Below are 22,079 nucleotides of genomic sequence, written 5' to 3' on the forward strand. Positions count from 1 at the left end.
CCCGCTACATGGGGGGTTCCTATTGGACAAGGGGAATTTGCGCTGCATTCTGGGTTTTGTAGTTTTTCTGGCGAAGGGAGCTGCCATTAGGAGCGACTCTTTCCCAGGAAACTGACTACAATACCCAGGAATCACGAGGACGGCTCCAGTCGGATTAAGGGGCAGGGCCACTAATACCCGGAAGCCTAGACATTCGGCCACGCTTTGAGGAAAGAAGGGGCGCAAGGTTGGTGGGACCGACCCTGGGAACCGGGCGGCCGCCTGGCATGCTGGGAGTTGTAGTTCGATGCTGGTTTAGGGTTTCAGGCGTGGAGGTTCCAAATCCAAGGTTTGATTTCAGCCTGCCCTTGCCAGTGCCTGGGCCGCTGGGAGCCGTTATTGGCTGCCGTTAAGGACCGTTACCTTTCCCGGGTAAGTGAAAGGGCCTGAAGCCCGCGGGTGCGACCAGGCTGGAGCCGGAATGCCCCAGGCCTTCTTGGAGTGGGCTTTTCTGCAAGAAGCCGAGTTGATTCCTGGCCGCCTTCCTCACTCGGGAGTCTGGGCAACGCGCGGTCATTGGCAATTCAAGGTCTCATGAGAGGCAGTGGATTTTTTTGTGCGAAGCGCTGATCCTAAGCCAGGAGACCACACTGCTAGGGAGGCAGGGCTCGCCGCCTCATCTTGGCCTCCAGGTGCTGATCTTCGCCAAGCTCTTTCGCGCACACATGGTCCCTTTAATTCCCCACAAGAATCTTCCACAACGACTCTTTTTTTTTTTTTTTAAATACGGCCGCCCTCTGTCGCCCGGGCTGGAGCGCAATGGCTCAAGATCACGGCTCACTGCAATCAAGCTATCCTCCCACCTCAGCCTCCCAAGTACCTAGGACTACAGACGTGAGCCACCACACCCGGCTAATTTTTATATTTTTTGTAGAGACGAGGGTCTCGCCTTGTTGCCCAGGCTGGTCTCGAACTCCTGGCTTCTAGGGATCTTCCTACCCCAACCCCGCAAAGTGCTGGGATTACAGACGTGAGCCACGGCAGCCAGCCCACATCGACTCTTTCTTTAATAAGTGCCAGACTCTGTAGTAAGGCCTTTCGTACATTATCTCATTTAATCCTCTCAACAAGTCTACAATACAAGTCTACAATATAGGTCCTATTATTATTATTCATCTTTTTGTTTTGTTTTGTTTTGAGACGGAGTCTCGCTCTGACGCCCAGGCTGGAGTGCAGTGGTGCAGTCTCGGCTCACTGCAACCTCCGCCTCCCAGGTTCAAGTGATTCTCTTGCCTCAGCCTCCTGGGTAGCTGGGATTAAAGGCTCATGCCACCACACCTGGCTAATTTTTGTATTTTTAGTAGAGATGGGGTTTCACCATGTTGGTCAGGCTTGTCTCAAACTCCAGACCTCGTGATCTGCCTACTTCAGCCTCCCAAAGTGCTGGGATTAGAGGTGTGAGCCACCGTACCCGGCCATATTGACCTTTTTGACAGATGAAAAAATGTGGCCCTGAGAGGTTGGTAAATTGCATAGTCACATAGCTAGTTAAGTGGCAACTCGGTATACAAATCTGGATCTGTGTGCCCCTAGGCCCTCTGAATTCTTTGCCACCATAGAAGTCCCATTTTCTGATACACTGTTCACTCAAGGAAATCAGTTACTAAAAGGTAACTGTGACTCTATGTGTGTATTCTATGTCAGGGGAAAAAAGGTAACTGCCACATTTTAATCTGTTTTTAACCTTGATTGAATGTTTCAGTCCCTGAGTCTCACTCTTGTGATTGAGTAATCTCACTTGAGTGCCCAAAGACATGGTTCCCATTTGTGGAAATTTCCTATTCGGGTTGAGTGTGGTGGGTGATGAGAGGACTAATTCTTACCATCAGAGCACTCCATGGCCAAAAAGGGAAATGATCTTTGCCTTTGGGAAGGATCTCAACATGGGAAGAATGGCAGGGTGGGAAGAAACAGTTCCCATGTGACTCAGGGAAAGAAAACACAATTAAAACACAGAAGTAAATATAGTCAACTCTGTTTCTTTTTTTTTTTTTTTTTTTTTGAGGCAGAGTCTCGCTCTGTCGCCCAGGCTGGAGTGCAGTGGCGCAATCTCGGCTCACTGCAAGCTCTGCCTCCCGGGTTCACGCCATTCTCCTACCTCAGCCTCCCAAGTAGCTGGGACTACAGGCGCCCGCCACCTCGCCGGCTAATTTTTTGTATTTTTAGTAGAGACGGGGTTTCACCATGTTAGCCAGGATGGTCTCGATCTCCTGACCTCGTGATCCGCCCGCCTCAGCCTCCCAAAGTGCTGGGATTACCCAGGCATGAGCCACCGCGCCCAGCCAACTCAACTCTGTTTTTATATCCATGGCATGAGCCACCGCGCCCAGCCAACTCAACTTTGTTTTTATATCCATGGCATAAGCATAAGTAATTATGATCCAAAGCAGCAGATAATCCCCAGTCATTTATATTTGACTTTGGAAGGCAGTCAAAGATGCCCACTCAGTCTGAGAGCTGTCACCACACTCAATTCTTCCGGGGTCCAAGACTGCTGTTCAACGCGATTGCCCTATTTGCAGCTGCAGGGAAGCGGGGGTCAGAGATAAGAATAATAATAATAAAGCCAGGCCAGGTGCTGGGGCTCACGCCAGTAATCCCAGCACTTTGGGAGGCCGAGGTGGGTGGATCACCTGAGGTCAGGAGTTCGAGACCAACCTGGCCAACGTGGCAAAACCCCGTCTCTACTGAAAATACAAAAAAATTAGCTGGGCTTAGTGGTGGGCGCCTGTAATCCCAGCTACTTGGGAGGCTGAGACGCGAGAATCTTTTGAACCTGGGAGGCAGAGGTTGCAGTAAGCCAAGATTCTGCCACTGCACTCTACCCTGGTTGACAAAGCGGGACTCTGTCTCAAAAAAATAAAAAGTAGCCTGGGCGTGGTGGCTCATGCCTGTAATCCCAGCACTTTGGAATTACAATAATAAAAGATAAAAAGGTATTGTGTATGTTATTTTTATTTATTATTATTATTTTTGAGACTGAGTCTCGCTCTGTCACCCACGCTGGAGTGCAGTGGTGCAATCTCGGCTTGCTGCAACCTCTGCCTTCTGGATTCAAGCAATCCTCCCGCCTCATCCTCCCCGGTAGCTGGGACTACAAGTGCGCACCCCCATGCCCGGCTAATTTTTGTACTTATAGTAGAGATGGGGCTTCACCATGTTGGCCAGGCTGGTCTTAAACTTCTGACCTCAGGTAATCCACCCACCTTGGCCTGCCAAAGTGCTGGAATTACAGGTGTGAGCCACCATGCCTGGCTTTTTTTTTTTTTTTTTTTTCTGAGACAGAATCTCACTGTCACCCAGGTTGGAGTGCAGTGGCACAATCTCGACTCACTGCAACCTCTGCCTTCCAGGTTTAAGCGAGTATCCTGCCTCAGCCTCCCGAGTAGCTGGGATTACAGGTGCCTGCCACCACGCCCAGCTAATTTTTGTACTTTTAGTAGAGACAGGGTTTCACCACGTTGGCCAGGCTGGTCTTGAACTCCTGACCTCAGGTGATCCGCCCGCCTTGCCCTCCCAAAGTGCTGAGATTACAGGTGTGAGACACCGCACCCGGCCTGAAATACTTTTTTTTTTTTGAGGTGGAGTCGCACTCTATCACCCAGGCTGGAGTGCAGTGGCACTATCTCGGCTCACTGCAACCTCCGCCTCCCGGATTCAAGCAGTTCTCCTGCCTCAACCTCCCGAGTAGCTGGGATTACAGGCACACACTGCCATGCCCAGCTAATTTTTTGTATTTTAGTAGAGACGGGGTTTCACCGTGTTGCCCAGGCTGGTCTCGAACTCCTGAGCTCAGGCAATCTGCCTGCCTTGGCCTCCCAAAGTGCTAGGATTACAGACATGAGCCGCTGCGCCCGGCCGAGAGCTTTCCACTTTGAAACAATTTTAGTTTGTGAAAAGCTGGCCCGGTTCTGCCTTATGGAGTTATGCAGAAATATAGCTGGGTGAGGTGGCTCATGCCTGTAATCCCAACACTTGGGGAGGCTGAGATGGGTGGATCACTTGAGCCCAGGAGTATGAGACCTGCCTGGGCAACAGAGAGAGACCCTGTCTCTAAAAAAACAAAAATACAAAAATTAGCGTGGCATTGTGGCACGCACCTGTGGTCCTAGCTACTTGGGAGGCTGAGGTGGGAGGATCACTGGAACCCAGGATCATGCCACTGCACTCCAGCCCGGACAACATGGCAAGGCCCCGTCTCTATATAAAAAGGAAAAAAGGGCCAGGCGCGGTGGCTCATGCCTGTAATCCCAGCACTTTGGGAGGCCGAGGCAGGCGGATCATGAGGTCAGGAGATCGAGACCATCCTAGCTAACACAGTGAAACCCTGTCTCTACTAAAAATGCAAAAAATTGGCCAGGCATTGTGGCGGGCGCCTGTAGTCCCAGCTACTTGGGAGGCTGCGGCAGGAGAATGGTGTAAACCAGGGAGGCAGAGCTTGCAGTGAGCGGAGATCGTGCCACCGCACTCCAGCCTGGGCGACAGAGCGAGGCTCAGTCTCAAAAAAAGGAAAAAAGGCCAGGCACGGTGGCTCATGCCTATAATCCCAGCACTTTGGGAGGCCAAGGCAGGCAGATCACCTGAGGTCAGGAGTTCAAGACCAGCCTAGCCAACATGGTGAAACCCCGTCTCTACTAAAAATACAAAATTTAGCTGGGCACAGTACGGACGCCTGTAATCCCAGCTACTCGGGAGGCTGAGTCAGGGAGAATTGCTTGAACCCGGGAGGTGGAGGTTTTAGTGAGCCGAGATCGCACCATTGCACTCCAACCTGGGCGACAGAGCAAGACTCTGTCTTGGGAAAAAAATATATATAGCTGGGCGCGGTGGCTCACGCCTGTAATCCCAGCACTTCGGGAGGCCGAGGCGGGTGGATCACGAGGTCAGGAGATCGAGACCATCCTAGCTAACACGGTGAAACCCCGTCTCTACTAAAAATGCAAAAAATTAGCCGGGCGTGGTGGCGGGCGCCTGTAGTCCCAGCTACTCGGGAGGCTGAGGCAGGAGAATGGCGTGAACCTGGGAGGCGGAGCTTGCAGTGAGCAGAGATTGCGCCACTGCACTCCAGCCTGGGGAAGAGAGAAAGACTCCGTCTCAAAAAAAAAAAAAAAAAAAAAAAAAAAATATATAAAAAAGAGTGCAAGGCCGGGGGCGGTGGCTCACGCCTGTAATCCCAGCACTCTGGGAGGCCGAGGCGGGCGGATCACGAGGTCAGGAGATCGAGACCATCCTGGCTAACACAGTGAAACCCCGTCTCTACTAAAAAAAAAAAAAAAAAAAATTAGCCGGGCGACGTGGCGAGCGCCTGTAGTCCAGCTACTCGGAGGCTGAGGCAGGAGAATGGCGGAACCCCGGGGGCGGAGCCTGCAGTGAGCCGAGACCGCGCCACTGCACTCCAGCCTGGGAGACAGCGAGACTCTGTCTCAAAAAAAAAAAAAAGAGTGCAGGCAGAGTGTGACTCCCTGGGTTCTAAATCCTGGCTCTGCCTCTGACTTAATGAATGAACTTAGGCAAGTCACTTAACCTCTGAGCGTCAATGTCATTATCTGTAAAATAAGACTTGCATAGAGAGCCCTAAAAGTGTCTAGGACAGAATTAATACCCACTTAATTATTATTTCCCTTCCCAGGAAGTCAGCATTACTACTATGATAACCAAAGAAAAACTTTCTTCATGATGTCCATCACAGATCTAGGCCCTTACTGTACTTCCAGCATGTCAGAGATAACCTTCTTTTTTTTTTTTTTTTTGAGATGGAGCTTTGCTCTTGTTGCCTAGGCTGGAGTGCAATGGTGCGATCCCTCCTCACTGCAACCTCTGCCTCCTGAGTTCAAGCGATTCTCCTGCCTCAGCCTCCTGAGTAGCTGGGATTACAGGTGTGAGCCACCATGCCTGGCTAATCTTTTGTATTTTTAGCAGAGGAGGGGTTTCACCATGTTGGCCAGGCTAGTCTCAAACTCCTGACCTCAAGTGATCCCCCACCTTGGCCTCCCAAAGTGCTGGGAGTACAGGTGTGAGCCACTGTGCCCGGCCAGAGATAACCTTTCTTCTGGTGGACCTAGGAAGCCATGAGATAGGTTGTGATTCATTTATTCCAACCTCGGGAACACTGATGACTTGTCAGCCTCTATGGCAGGAACTGGAGAGTCAGGGGTAGAACAGTTCTAGCACAGTGCCTAAGACAGCACAGGCTGTCCAGAGGCAGGAGCCTTAACCTGGGGCAGGAGATCCTGGGGGGACATGATGGCTTAGCTGAATGTTCATCAGGACAGTAAACAAACTGGGGTGGATGTTCTAGGTAGAAAGTCCAGGTGCCTGAGACTTGGGTGCTTTAGAGGTATGGCAGTGAGAATGATATGACTTAGGACTGGAGCTTCGAAAGTGAGGAGTGTGTGCCTGTGGTTCCAGCTACTCAGTGGGAGGCTGAGATGGGAGGATCACTTGAGGCTGGGAGGCAGAGGTTGCAGTGAGCCAAGATCACGCCACTGCACTAACCTGGGTAACAGAGTGAGACCCTGTCTCAAAAATAAATAAATAAACGTACAGAAAATAAATTTAAAACTAGGAGCCAAAGGAGTCATCTTTAATGGACTCAGGGTTGTTCATCAAACAAAATGAGAAGCAGAACTGTATTCCAGGCATCATGCTAAATGCTAAGGACACAGAGGTGACTGAGATGCAGGCCACTGTCAGGATGAAATGAGATTGCGTAAGTAGCTACAGCCAGCTCAAAGTTTCTTATTGCCATCCTGAATCATGAAAGACATATATTTGAGCTGAAAAAGCCCTTGATGGCATCACATGGAAACTCCAAAGCCCAAGTTTCATTATGGAGGACGTACCTGGGTTGAAGGCCCTGTAGCGGCCCTTCACCCTTTCCTATGGGATCTTCTTGGGGCAGAGGTGCAGCTGCTTTTGGTAGATTGGACCACAAGGATACCTCCTTGGAAGACAAGGCTCTCACTTGTACATGAATAGTTATAATACTGTAAAGCAGTATCTGAGAAAAGTAGGGTCATCTGGAGGGTTTCCTAACACTGTGTCCTAGGAAGATCCAGATAATTTGGGGGGACAGGCCAGGCCTGTTCCTATCCCTGTCTTGGCCAGCCATGATTACTGGTGGGAGTCTGGGTATCCCTTGGATGTGTCAGGAGTAGGGAAAAGGGTGAGAACCGCAGGATTAGGTTAGCTATACATTGTTTGATTGAGGAAGGGAATTGAGCCATTAAATCTGGCTCTATAAAATAGAATTAGATTTGTTCTGTATGGCCCCACGGTTTAAAACTAGGAGAGATACTGCCTAAGAAAGAACTTTCTAACTGCCAAGACTGGACTTAAAACAATAACAACTGTCGGCCAGGTGTGGTGGCTCACACCTGTAATCCCAGCACTTTGGGAGGCTGAGGCAGGCAGATCGCCTGAGGTTGGGAGTTTGAGACCAGCATGGCCAGCATGGTGAAACCCCATCTCTACTAAAAATATAAAAATTAGCCGGGCATGGTGGCAGGCATCTGTAATCCCAGCTACTAGGGAAGCTGAGGCAGGAGAATCGCTTGAACCCGGGAGGCGGAGGTTGCAGCGAGCTGAGATCGCGCCACTGCACTCCAGCCTGGGCAACAGAGCCAGACTCTGTCTCAAAAAAAAAAAAAAAACTGTCGAGTGGCAGTGAGTTTCCCAACATGAGACATGTACATGTATAGATGGCAGAGATAATGTGGAAGAGATTCAAATACTGGCAGGGTATTTGGAACAAATGGCCCTTTTGGACACAAGGTGGAATCCTATGTATTGGGTGATGGTAGTAGGTCTCCTTGACTGTTGAAGTCAGGAAGAAAGCTTTCAGGGACTCAGGTGATCTAAGAAAGATGTTAAATTACTTAATTCCTCAATATACTGAATCCCTACTGTGCAGGGCACTGGGTATTGTAGTGGTAGATAGACAAGATTCCTACCTTAAAGGAAGTAGAGAACAGAAATACAGTTTAAGGAGAGGGAAGGGAGACAGGGTAGGTGTTAATTAAAAACTTCCTGCTTGTCGAGGCACGGTGGCTCATGTCTGTAATCCCAGCACTTTGGGAGGCCGAGGTGGGCGGATCACCTGAGGTCAGGAGTTCAAGACCAGCCTGGCTAACATGGTGAAACCCCATCTCTACTAAAAATACAAAAATTAGCCTGATGTGCTGGGCATGGTGGCTGACACCTGTAATCCTAGCACTTTGGGAGGCCGAGGTGGGTGGATCACTTAGGTCAGGAGTTCCAGACCAGCCTGGCCAACGTGGTGAAACCCCATCTCTATTAAAAATACAAAATTAGCCGAGTGTGGTGGTACATGCCTGTAATCCTAGCTACTTGGGAGGCTGAGGCAGGAGAATCGCTTGAACCCGGGAGGTAGAGGTTGCGGTGAGCCGAGATCGTGCCACTGCACTCCAGCCTGGGCAACAAGAGCAAAACTCCATCTCAAAAGCAAAAAAAATTAGCTGGGTGTGGTGGCACACACCTCTAGTCCCAGATACTCGGGAAGCTGTGGCAGGAGAATCGCTTGAACCTGGGAGACAGAGGCTGCAGTGAGCCAAGATCCTGCCACTGCACCCCAGCCTGGGCAATAGAGCGAAACTCTATCTCAAAAAAAAAACAAAAACAAAACCAACCAAACAAACAAAAAAAAAAGAACTTCCTGCTATATGTGAGGCATAACTAGATAACTAGATTGATTTTTTTTTTTTTTAACTGGAGACGGAGTCTTGCTCTAGTCTCCCAGGCTGGAGTGCAGTGACCAGATCTTGGGCTCACTGCAACCTCCACCTCCCGAGTTCAAGCAATTCTCCTGCCTTAGCCTCCCGTGTAGCTGGGATTACAGGCGCCTGCCACCATGGCCAGCTAATTTTTGTATTTTTAGTAAAGATGGGATTTCGCCATGTTGGCCAGGTGGTCTCAAACTCCTGACCTCAGGTGATCCCCCCGCCTTGGCCTCCCAAAGTGCTGGGATTACAGGCGTGAGCCACAGCACCCGGCCTAGATGCTTTATTTTTTTTGAAGCAAGGTCTCGTTTTGTTGCCCAGGCTGGAGTGCAGTGGCACCATCTCACTGCAGCTTTGACCTCCTGGGCTCAAGCCATCCTCCTGCTTCAGCCTCCCGAGTAGCTGACTGTCACCATGCCTGGCTAGTTTGTTTGTTTTTGTAGAGATCCGGGATTAGTCTCACTCTTGTTTAGGCTGGTCTCAAACTCCTGGGCTCAAGTGATCCTCCCACTTAGGCATCCCAAAGTGCCGAGATTACAGGTGTGAGCCACCGTACCCGGCTTTTATGTATTCTTTCAACAACGCTGCACGGCTGCGATTATCCCCACTTTGAGAGGAGACAGGATGAGAGGCTGAGTGGCTTGCTAGGCTTGTATGGACAGGATGCGGGCTCTGCAATCACATGACTTTGTATGAGAGGGCAAATGGATTAACCGCTAAACATAGTTTCCTGTTGTGTAAAATGGGGATGATGATAGGATCCACCCTGAGGACTGTGCGGGCTGAGATAATCCCACAAAGTGTTCTTAGGACCTGGCAGGTGGAAAGTGCTCATGATCACCACTGCCAAGGCTGCACAAGTAGTGAGTGACCGAGCTTTATATCTGAAGTTAGGACCCTGCAGTTTTGCCTCTCTCCTCTTTCTCCCTCTCCTTCCCGGCTCCGGGGAAGGGGAAAGTTATGGCTCCGGGTCGGGGGTTGGGGGAGCTCTGCGCCGCGCTCCGGGGCCGAGCTCTCCTACCTCCCGCGTACGCCCGCCTCTCCCGCGTACGCCCGCCCAACCAACCTCTCCCGGCCCCGCCCGCCAGCCAGCCCGCCCAACCTCTCCCGGCCCCGCCCGCCAGCCGGCCCGCACAACCTCTCCCGGCCCCGCCTGCTGGCCGGACGTCCGGTCCGCCGGCGCGCGCTCCCGAGGTCCCGCCTCGCCCGCTGAGCCGGCCTGTAAGCGCTGCGGAGATTGGGCTAGAGGCGGAGGCCCGGGCCGGGTCGGAGGCGCTGGGTACGTAGCGCGGCGCGCGGGCCGGTGGGAGCCGGCCGGGCCCCGGGGAGGGGGCGGGCCCTGGCCGCGGCTGCTACGCGGGGCTGCTACCGCCCCGGGCGCCCCAATTTGCTGGCTAGTGGGGCTACGGGCCTCTTTTGAAAGCCTGAGTTACGATGTATTGAGCGCATCGTGTGCGGCCAGCACTAAGGCAAGCGGTTTTATATCCACGGCCCATTGTCTTGACAGCAACCCTGCCAAGCAAGGTGTTATTTCTTCTGTTTTACGGCTGAGGACGCGCAGGAAGGTTTACAGCTAGAAAGGGCTGGAGATTGTGGATTCAAACTCAGGATCAGACCAAAGCCACTGCCCTTTAGAACTTTGCGGGCCGATTGATTCTTGAATCTAGCTTCTGCCACTTCAGTTGTGTGACCTTGGCGTATCTTTCCGACCCCAAGTTTGCTCATCTGAAAAATGGGAATAAAGCTACAGTATCTGTCCTATAGGGTGGGTATAAAGTGCTTTACTGTTGAGCTGAGTGATCATCTCCGATTTTCAGACCTCCCTCCTCCGCTTCCTTCTCCCCCGGGAGGCCAGACAGTTAAGATTTTAGTGAAGGCCCCCAGGACTGGGGCGGCGTGGATCTCCCGCCCACCCACTAGTGAGGGAGGCCATCCGGCCACCCGTCTCTTCCTTCCCCAGCTCCGCAAAGGAGGCGTTGGCATCTCAGGTGTTTGCTTACAGAGTTTTCAAAGATTTTTCACTCTCTCCCTTAGTTACGGGAAAATGATTCAAACTACCCGAGTGAACTTTGACATTAAGTCTCAATTCTAAAGGTGAGGAAATGGAAGCCTTTGAATATGTTTTATGTCTTAAACGTGTTTGTTTTTGCAGGAGGGAGAGTGCTCATTTTACCTGAATAAATCAAGATTGAGTTGGTGTGGCACAGTGCTGGCATAGGCCTGGGGAAAGGGGTGAGATGCTAGAGATCTGGTAGATGGATAGAAAGTGGACAGACGGGTTCGGGTGGTTTTTGTCTCAGCAGGGCCCTAAATTCCCACCAAATCCTCTTCTGTCTGTCTTCACCAAGTTCTGAATCTGTCCCCTTGGTAAATAACCTTTAAAGGGTCTCCTAGCCTCTCTTGGTGCCTGTACCTTAAGGACAGAAGAAGAGGGCTGATAGCTGAAGGCAGGTAAGCCACGATCTTGGCTTTGTTTTGAAAATTACCCGCTGGGCCGGGCACGGTGGCTCACGCCTGTAATCCCAGCGCTTTGGGAGGCTAAGGAGGGTGGATCACCCGAGGTTAGGAGTTCGAAACCAGCCTAGTCAACATGGTGAAACCCAGTCTCAACTAAAAAATGCAAAAAAATTAGCCGAACATGGTGGTGCATGCCTGTAGTCCCAGCTACTCGGGAGGCAGAGGTTGCAGTGAGCCGAGATAGTGCCACTGCACTCTAGCCTGGGCAACAGAGTGAGACTCCGTCTCAAAAAAAAAAAAGAAAGAAAGAAAAGAAAATTACCTGCTGGGAGGCCGAGCATGGTGGCTCACGCCTGGTAATCCCAGTATTTTGGGAGGCTGAGGCAGGCAGATCACCTGAGGTCAGGAGTTTGAGACCAGCCTGGCCAACATGGTGAAACTCCATCTCTACTAAAAATACAAAAAAATTAGCTGGGTGTGGTGGCAGGTGCCTGCAATCCCAGCTACTCAGGAGGTCGAGGCAGGAGAATCACTTGAACTCGGGAAGCAGAGGTTGCAGTGAGCTGAGATCATGCCACTGCACTCTTGCCTGAGTGACAAGAGCAAGACTCTGTTTCAAAAAAAAAAAAAAAAAAAAAAAAAAACGGAAAAGAAAAAGAAAATTACCTGCTGGCACAGTTTTAGATTGACAGCTTTAGATTGAAACTTTCACATTTTTATTTTGAAGATTACAGAGGATAAAAGTTCTGGTTAATTGTGAATGTTGATATTTTAAAATAAAGCTGTTAAAATCCTCATTTAAACCTGCAGTGAAGTCTAAATATGTACCATTTGATTTGATTTCCCTCATCTTTTGAAAAAAAAAACCTCACTTTTTATTTAACCATCGAAATTTCAAATCATTCTTTTTTTCCTTTTTTTTTTTTTTCTGAGATGGGATCTTGCTCTGTTGCTCAAGCTGGAGTGCAGTGGCAGTCACTGGGTTACTGCAGCCTTGACCTGCTGAGCTCAATCCTCCCACCTCAGCCGCCAAAGTAGCTAAGAGTAGAGGTGTCTGTCACCACATATGGCTGACTTTTCTTTTTCTTTTTAGTAGAGACGAGGTCTTGCTATGTTGCCCCGGCTGACTCCTGGTCTCAAGCAATCCTCCCATCTCAGCCTCCAAAAGTGCTGGGATTAGAGGTGTGAGCCACCATGCTTGGCCCTTTTTCCTTCTGGAACTCATATTTCCACTCTGTTTCCTCACAGAAGTTTTTTCTAATGTAATAGTTTTTTTTTTTTTGAGACAGGGTCTCTGTCACCCAGGCTGGAGTGCAGTGGTGGGATTACAGCTCACTGCAGCCTTGACCTCTTGGGCTCAAGCAATACTCCCACCTTAGCTTCCCCAGTAGCTAGGACTGCAGGCTTTCGCCACCATACTCAGCCACTTCCTTTTGTTTTGTTTTTTTTTTTTCAAATGAAAGCAATATTACTAGGAAAATAATGGAATAAAGAATGGCTACACCATAGGCAGAATAGCCCTGAGGGCTGCTGGTTGGCTATTTTTATGGTTCTTTCTTTCTTTTTGAGACAGTGTCTGTCTCACTCTGTCACCCAGGCTGGAGTGCAGTGGCACAGTCTTGGCTCACTGCAGCCTCTACCTCCCAGGTTCAAGTGCTTCTCAAGCCTCAACCTCCTGAGTAGCTGGGATTACAGGTGCATGCCACCACGCCTGGCTAATTTTTGTTTTGTTTTTCTTTGAGATGGAGTCTCGCTCTGTCACCCAGGCTGGAGTGCAGTGGCACCATCTCGGCTTACTGCAACCTCCGCCTCCCGGGTTCAAGCGATTCTTCTGTCTCAGCCTCCCGAGTAGCTGGGACTATGGGCATGCACCACCATGCCCGGCTAATTTTTGTATTTTTAGTAGAGACGGGATTTCACCATATTAGCTAGGCGGGTCTCAAACTCCTGACCTCATGATCCGCCCTCCTCGGCCTCCCAAAGTGCTGGGATTACAGGCATGAGCCACCGCGCCTGGCCTAATTTTTGTATTATTAGTAGAGATCGGCTTTCGCCATATTGGCCAGGTAGACTGGTCTCAAACTCCTGGCCTCAAGTGCTCTGCCCGCATCGGCCTCCCAGAGTGCTGGGATTCCAGCTAATTTTTTTTTTTTTTTTCAATTTTTTGTAGAGACAAGAGTCCCACTATGTTGCCCAGGCTGGTCTTGAACTCCTGGGCTCAAGTGATCCTGCCTTGACTTCCCAAAGTGCTGGGATTATATGCATGAGACACTGTGCCTGACCATGTAATAATACATTTTATGCCTGAAAGCCTTTGGTTTATCATCATATTTCTCTGTAACAAAAATACATACAAAATTAAAACTTTTTAAAAATTGTGTTATCATGAGTATTAAATGTTTCTTTTGGATTGAGTTGTTACAATTATAAAATACACAATTGATAAAAACTACATTAACAAAGTTTTATTTGAGTATTTCTCTTAATAAGCTAAGACGGCCAGGCATGGTGGCTTATGCTTGTAATCTCAACATTTTGGGAGGCCAAAGCAGGCAGATGCTTGAGCTCAGGTGTTTGAGACTAGCCAGGGGCAGGCGCGGTGGGTCACGCCTATAATCTCAGCACTTTGGGAGGCCGAGGTGGGCGGATCACAAGGTCAGGAGTTCAAGACCAGCCTGACCAACATGGTGAAACCCTGTCTCTACTAAAGATACAAAAATTAGCCAGGTGTGGTGGTGTGCGCCTGTAATCCCAGCTACTGGGGAGGCTGAGGCAGGAGAATCATTTGAACCCGGGAGCCGGAGGTTGCAGTGAGCCAAGATCACGTCACTGCATTCTAGCCTGGGTGACAGGGTGAGACTCCGACTCAAATAAAAAAGAGAGACTAGCCAGGACAACACAGCAAAACCTCATCTCTACAAAAAATGTTTAAAAATTAGCTGGGCATGTTGGTGCATGCCTGTAGTCCCAGCTACTTGGGAGGCTGAAGTGGGAGGATCACCTGAGCCCAGGAGGGTTGAAACTTCACTGAGCTGCGATCACACCACTGCATTCCAGCCTAGACAACGGAGTGAGACTCTGCCTCGAAAAAAATAAGCTGGATGGAGCTTTTTAAAGCTCATGAATCTATCCATGTTTATTTGTATATTTACTAGAGTGAGCAGAGTGCTTTTTTTTCTTTGGCTGTAACCAGTGAAAAAGTTTCTTCATGTAAATTAAATACACAGGAGTTGAAGGCATTTTTTTTTTTTTTCAGCAATATCACTCAGTTCTTTGAACACCTTCTGAATTATGGGCTGAAAAATCACATTTGATTATTAATAATCTGTCAGTCCACAGTTCTTTTAGGTCCTCCTTTAACTTTCTTGAAGGCCAAGGTTTAGAAACCACCAAACTCATGCAAGGATTTGTTCCTTAGTCACTGTAGGCAGTCACTTTCTTAGCATGAATGCTGACCTTTTGAATTGCCCTTTCTGGTGCCCAGGGAATTGTCACCTTGTGGGACCGTTGCACCTCAGTATTATTTAGCATGGGTGGGTGGTTATGCCTTTCTCTGAAACATGGGAGATGGGTGAGTGTGAAGGAGGAGCTGGGTAGGAGAGCCAGTGAGAATTGAGTTGGAAATTTATGACCCTGAAACTCTACCTTTGTGCCTCTCAGAAAATCTTCACGCATCACCTAAGTGTTCTCGTTCTCCTGTGTGTAGGTCACCTGGCACTACCCTGGGCAAACATAGAGCTGCTTTTTTTTTTTTTTTTGAGACAGAATCTCGCTCTGTCGCCCAGGCTGGAATGCAATGGCATGATCTCGGCTCACTGCAACCTCCACCTCCCGGGTTTAAGCGATTCTTCTTCCTCAGCCTCCCGAGTAGCTGGGACTACAGGCACGCACCACCACACCTGGCTAATTTTTGTATTTTTAGTAGAGATGGGGTTTCACCATATTGGCCAGGCTGGTCTCAAACTCCTGACCTCGTGATCAGCCCTCCTTGGCCTCCCAAAGTGCTGGGATTACAGGCAGGTGTGAGCCACCATGCCCAGCCAGAACTTCTTTTAACTTCCATCTCCTCACTTTGAGAAAGTGCTGCTCTCACACTGTAGTTCCTGCCTGCTGGGAAACTCACCTTCCTAGGCACTGTCTCCCACATTTTCCTCATCTTTTAGCCCAAAATATTGTCAGTCCAGGAATGTGTAGGTGGGAAGTAATGTGGAAAGGTTTTGTGATTCTCATTTTAAAATAGTTGATGTTGCCAGGCACAGTGGCTCACGCCTGTAATCCTAGCACTTTGGGAGGCCGAGGCAAGCGGATCACTTGAGGTCAGGAGTTCGAAACCAGCCTGGCCAACGTGGTGAAATCCTATCTCTACTAAAAATACAAAAAAAATTAGCCGGGCATGATGGCAGGCACCTGTAATCCAGCTACTTGGGAGGCTGAGGCAGGAGAATCTCTTTAACCCAGGAGGTAGAGGTTGCAGTGAGCCAAAACCGCACCATTGCATTCCAGCCTGGGCAATAGAGCGAGGCTCTGTCTCAAAAACAAAAACAAAAAAAGTTAATGTTGAGTTCCAGCTTGCCCATGAGCTGAATATTTTGCTGCATGGTTTATGTATTAATTCAACAAGTATCTTTTTTTTTTTTTTTTTTTTTTTTTGAGACAGAGTCTTGCTCTGTTGCTCAGGCTGCAGTGCAGTGGTGTGATCTCTGCTCACTGCAACCTCCCCCTCCCAGGTTCAAGTGATTCTCCTTCCTCAGCTTCCCAAGTAGCTGGGACTACAGGCACACACCACCACGCCTGGCTAATTTTTGTATTTTTAATAGAGACAGGGTTTCACCATATTGGCCAGGATGGTCTTGAACTCCTGACCTCAAGTGATCCATCCGCCTCGGCCTCCCAAAGTGCTGGGATTACAGGTGTGAGCCACCGTGCCTGGCCAACAAGTATCTTTTAAGGGCCTACTTGTCAGACCCTGTTTTTGGCACCTTGGATACAGCAGTACCCAGATTTAGAGAGAGGCAGATTGCAAGATATCAACACAAAGCCAGGTAATGTGTTGGGTGGTGACACGTTGGTCAGCGCTGTGAAGAAAAGTGGGACAGTAAGGAGACTACAGGATAAAGCAGGGGTGCTGTTTTATATATCTGGGGACAGTTTATCTGTAGGGTCCCCAGTTCCCCTGCTTTCTGTCCGTGTCCTGACCATGCTGTGATCCAGCTAGCTGCAGGGTTGAATCCAAACTGGGTCTTTGAACATTCCCAGGCACCTAGATACCTAGATAAAGGTGCCTATAGATATTTAGATGGCTAGATAAAGGTATCTAGGTTGTTCCCCAAAACACTGAAAGAAACTGGCCCCGGCCCTGAGCCAAATTGCTTAAACCTTCATATAAACTCCATGCCCTGACCCCCTTGCTGTCGACATACCTAGGTAGAACACCTCATTTCTCTCGCTGTCCATTGAGAGCATTGGTGCAGCCCACTCTGTAAGGAAGTTCCCCTAATGAATGCTTATAAATGCTTTGGACTGATCACCCTGGCGTTTAGTGGTTCTTTCTTTAGAATCCCAACTGGCCTCGTCTCGGGACAGTTTAGGGCATTCCCTTGTGGGAACTCTTCTGCCACAGCTTTTATTTATCTATTTATTTATTGACGGAGTCTCTCTCTGTCTCCCAGGCTAGAGTGCAGTGGCGTGATCTCGGCTCACTGCAACCTCTGCCTTCTAGGTTCAAGTGATTGTCCTGCCTCAGCCTCTTGAGTAGCTGGGACTACAGGCACGTGCTACCACACCTGGCTAATTTTTGTATTTTTAGTAGAGACAGGATTTTGCTATGTTGGCCAGGCTGGTCCCGAACTCCTGACCACCGGTGACCCGCCTGCCTCAGCCTCCGAAAGTGTTGGGATTACAGGCGTCAGCCACCGCACCCGACCGCTTGCCACAGCTTTTAAGGTGATTCCAGCCAGTTCCAGATGGGGGTTGGGTTCAGCGGGACAGGACCTGACAGTCTCTGATGGAGGGACGATTGGGCAGAGAAGGGAGTGAATGGGACAGCCCTCTGGGGAAGAGCCTTTTCTGGGACTGTGGGGACATTGGGACACAGGTCTGAGGGCAGTGATCTAGGAGGGAGTGGTTGGAGATGCTGGGAGGACATAGACGCGTCTTTCATGAGGCTTCTGTAGGACTCTCCATGGACTTGGCTTGTACCCACTGAGATGGGAACTGTTAGAGGGCTGTGAGCAGAGGCGTGACATGATCTGACTTGCACTTCAAAGGATCACACTAGCTGCTTTGTTATGAGCAAACAAAGTTTGTTCCTAACTTTGGAGCAAAGGTGCAGCAGGAAATGGCTCAGAGGCTGCTGCAGGGGTTCAGCAGCGACATGGTGGCACTTATGCACCGGGGGCTTCTTGTGGGCTGTGCAGGTGGGAGGTAGCGCTGGCCAGGCACTGCGGGTTGGATGAAGGGTGTGAGAGAGGCCAGGAGGGCTCCGAGGCTTTTGGCCTATACAAGTGGAAGGAGGGAGGAGGGAGGTACTGTTTAGGGATATGGAGTTATGAGAAAAACCCAGAATTGTACAGAAAAACATTCCCCCAAATCGGGAGGTAGCCGAGAGACCAAAGAATGATTTGAACAAGTCCAGCTTGATGAGTAGGTGAGCGTATTAAGACTTAAATGGAGGGCACTCCTTGGTGGCAGCAGGACAGCTCTGGGCATCCATGCCGCCTCCTGTCTCCAGGTTGCCTTTAAGCTAATTTTCTGGCTCTTTGCCTCCTGTGTGTGTGATGAGACTATTTTCCTTGGTATGTGCCCAGCTATGGCCTAGGATGTTTGGGTTCTCAGGGACACCTGCTCCTCAGCTGGGCACCATGGCCTTGGCTTACCGCCCAGCCTGCAGGGTTCAAGTGGTGGACATACATACACCCGTAAGTAACCCATCACACTACAAATGGAGTAGACTGCAGTGGCTGTGACATGTCACACACTGAGTTAGGGAAGATGAGGTGACTGTGACTTATGCCACCTCATTGAATCCTGACACGACCCCATGAATAGTCATTACAAATCCTTTTTTTTTTTTTTGAGACAGAGTCTCACTCTGTCACCCAGGCTGGAGTGCAGTGGCGCAATCTCAGCTCACTGCAACCTCTGCCTCCCAGGTTCAAGCGCAAATCCTATCTTATTTTTTTTTTTTTTTTTTTTTTTTGAGACGGAGTCTCGCTCTGTCACCCAGGCTGGAGTGCAGTGGCGCGATCTCGGCTCACTGCAAGTTCCGCCTCCCGGGTTCATGCCATTCTCCTGCCTCAGCCTCTCCGAGTAGCTGGGACTACAGGCGCCCGCCACCACGCCCGGCTAATTTTTTGTATTTTTAGTAGAGACGGGGTTTCACCGTGGTCTCGATCTCCTGACCTCATGATCCGCCCACCTCGGCCTCCCAAAGTGCTGGGATTAGAAGCGTGAGCCACCGCGCCCGGCCTAAATCCTATCTTATACTCAAGGAAAGAGAAGCTCAGAATGCTGAATTAAATTGCCTACAGCCATACAGCTAGTTAAGGGACAGAGCTAATCCCAACCAAGGTCCCTTTGATTCTGAACCCTCTGAGAATGTGCAGTTCCTGTGATCCTTTTTTTGCATAAATGGCAACAAAGTAGTCCAGTCCAAACAGCCTCCCTGCCCATTCATGAAAGCTGGAGTGACGGTTTGTGCCTGGAGAGTGCTCAAGTAGAGAAGAGAGACCTGTCCCCTCCCTGCCCTTGATGTTGGCAAAGGGAGCAGAGAGGAGGCAGAGGGAGGCAGACGCCAGCTCCTTTCCTTGTGGCTCTCTCCACGTAACTGGCAGCCTGGAGGAGGTGGCGGCTTAATGGGCTGAGCCCAGGAAGAGAACTTGGACTTGAAGGTTTAAACAGCAACCTCTCACCAATAATGAAAGATTAGGAGTGGGGAAGCCATATATAAAAATAGCACTTAATAGTTAACTGGAAAACAATGTATTTTTGCAACCACTGGTTCCTCGAGAAATAATTGGGTCCCAAGGCAGGGAATGACTCGTTTTCATGAATGATTATATTGATCATTGGTGCAAAACAGATACACCCCCTTAGGAAAGGAATTCTGTCTGGCTGGTCAGGCGGCCCCAGTGTGAAATCCTGAGAGGCGGCAAGGGGTGGAGGACAGGGGCTGCAAGCTGAGGGAGCCAGGTCCTGGCCTGGCACATGCAGGGGCGGGGCTGTTGAATGGGAGATGAGAAGCAACAGAATTTGCCTCCAACATAAGTCCTGAGCTCTCCCAAGGGAAGAAGGTGACAGAGTGAGACCCTGTCTCAAAGAGGAAAAAAAAAGTCACATGAACAGAAATAAAAGTCCAAAGCATGACGAGTCCAAAGGAGGGAAAGTAAATGGAGTGGTGAGAGATGGCAGGGGCCTCATTTGGGTTGGGGGATTGGATGAGGCTGCTCCAAGGGGATGTGACTTACTCCCATGCTGCTTCAGGTCCTGGCTCAGACAGTGATGTGCCTGTTGCTCTTTTATTTATTTATTTTTTTTAAGTCAGGTCTTGTTCTGCACCCAGGCTGGAGTGCAATGGTACAGTCATGGCTCACTGCAGCCTCCAACTCCTGGGCTCAAGCAATCCTCCCATCTCAGCCTGTCAAGTAGCTGGGACTACAGACACGTGCCATCATGCCCAGCTAATTTTTTTTTTTTTTTTAAGAGACAGGATCTCGCTTTGTTGCCCAGGCTGGCCTCTAACTCCTGGGCTCAAATGATCCTCCCACCTTGGCCTCCCAAAGTGCTGGCAGGCGTGAACCACCATGCACGGCCCCCCATTGCTCTCGATACCCTTACCCACTTACCACCACTACACTTACTGGTACTGTGAGTTTATTGTTTTACCCCTCCCCTGCTGCCCCCACCACCCCTTCCTGTGCCTGGTGTCTGATTGGTTGACACAGTCAGTACAGGGTGACTGAAGAGTAGTTAGCCCTGAGGTGAGTCTGGCAGAGAGAACACCAGCACAGAAGCTTTGGGGTCGAAAAGAGCCCGCATGTGGCCGGGCGTGGTGGCTCATGCCTGTAATCTCAGCACTTTGGGAGGCGGAGGCGGGCGGATCACGAGGTCAGGAGATTGAGACCATCCTGGCTAACACGGTGAAACCCCGTCTCTACTAAAAATACAAAACTTTAGCCAGGCGTGATGGGGGGCGCCTGTAGTCTCAGCTGTTTGGGAGGCTGAGGCAGGAGAATGGCGTGAACCCGGGAGGTGGAGTTGCAGTGAGCCGAGATCGCACCACTGCACTCCAGCCTGGCGACAGAGCCAGACTCCGTCTCAAAAGAAAAAAAGAGCCCGCGTGTTCAGGGACAGAAGGAAGATCAGTGTGACAGACACCAGGCATCATGGACAGGGAGTGACTGAGGGAGTCACACAGGGCCTGGAAACCTCTGTGAAGGGCCAGGAGGAGGCGGGAGAAGGCAGTGAAGGTTTTAGACAGGAGTGACATAATCAGATGACTCCTTTAAGCAATGACCCTGGCTACCTTGGGGAGAAGCCAGGCAGGGACTGGGGGTCAGGTCATGAGGCTACTGGAGTGGTCAGGGCACAGGTGCTGGTGGCTTAGGCTAACAGAGTGGGCCTAGTGGGGTTAGAACTTGGCCAGACCTCCCAGAGCAGTAGGGCTTTATTTAGCCCATTAATTTTTCCCTAAGAGAAACACTGCCAGAGGAGATTCTAAGACAGACCATTCTCTGAATGTACTTACTCTTCTCGGGGCTACTGGGCCCAAGAAGTGAATACTGAGAGGCAATTTGGAGACACCCGATGCAAAAGAGCCCACCATTTATGGAGCACAATAGAATCTGATCGTCATTTCAGAGGCCTTAGAGCTTCACTGCAGAGTTGGGGCGCAGGCACCAGCTCCAACCCAAACTCCTTGCACCCTGCTGCCTTTCACTGACATGGAGAATGAGGAAAAGAAAGGATGGGGTGTGGCTTCCCTGGGATCCGAAGCCTGCTTTTCTTTCTGGCTCCTCCTTGGCTGATGAATCCCGTACCTGGGATTGGTTCCAGAATCCAGCTTCCATTTCTCCTGCACAGTGCATTGGCTCCTTCTCTGTTACTGTGGACTTGGTGTTGTCCTTCTGCCTCCAGCCAAGCCAGCTCTGTGAACAGCTTTTGGTGTTGACGAGGAAGATTCCCAGGCCACCAACAGTAATGTCATCCCTTGGTTTGCCAAGGGAGCTTTTTTTTTTTTGAGACGGAGTGTCACTCTTGTTGCCCAGGCCGGAGTGCAGTGGCGCAATCTCAGCTCACCACAACCTCCACCTCCCGGGTTCAAGCAATTCTCCTGCCTCAGCCTCCCGAGTAGCTGGGATTGCAGGCATGCGCCACCATGCCTGGCTAATTTTGTATTTTTAGTAGAGATGGCGTTTCTCTATGTTGGTCAGGCTGGTCTCGAACTCCCGACCTCAGGTGGTCCTCCCACCTCGGCCCCCCAAAGTGCTGGGATTACAGGTGTGAGCCACTGCACCCGGCCTTTTTTTTTTTTTTGAGACGAAGTCTCACTCTGTCGCCCAGGCTGGAGTCCAGAGTGGCATGATCTCTGCTCACTGCAACCTCCGCTTCCCGGATTCAAACAATTCTCCTGCCTCAGCCTCCCTAATAGCTGGGATTACAGGCATGTACCACCACGCCCAGCTAATTTTTGTATTTTTAGTAGAGATGGGGTTTCGCCATGTTGGCCAGGCTGGTCTCGAACTCCTGGCCTCAAGTGATCCGCCCACCTTGGCCTTACAGCCACCGTGCCCGGCCCCAGGGGAGCATTTATTCACCACTCCCAGGAGAGCTCTGAACCACTGAAAG

At 50.2% G+C, this 22,079-nt stretch overlaps 1 protein-coding gene across 5 annotated transcripts in view; it reads left to right on the plus strand.

The window, feature by feature from the left end:
• Positions 1–9,835: 9,835 nt before the first annotated feature.
• Positions 9,836–22,079, plus strand: part of DCAKD (dephospho-CoA kinase domain containing) — a 29,634-nt gene continuing 17,390 nt past the window's right edge. For 2 of the 5 annotated variants that reach the window (XM_030800335.1, XM_030800336.1), the window contains exons 1-2: positions 9,836–10,056; positions 10,812–10,871. The gene's annotated coding sequence lies outside the window, so the exon portion shown is untranslated. The remainder of the gene's footprint in view (positions 10,057–10,811; positions 10,872–22,079) is intronic. The other 3 variants (XM_030800338.1, XM_003270728.4, XM_030800337.1) reach the window with 2 other exon arrangements.

This window comes from Nomascus leucogenys, chromosome 19 (genome assembly GCF_006542625.1).
Source record: "Nomascus leucogenys isolate Asia chromosome 19, Asia_NLE_v1, whole genome shotgun sequence".
Taxonomy (NCBI): Eukaryota; Metazoa; Chordata; class Mammalia; order Primates; family Hylobatidae; genus Nomascus; species Nomascus leucogenys.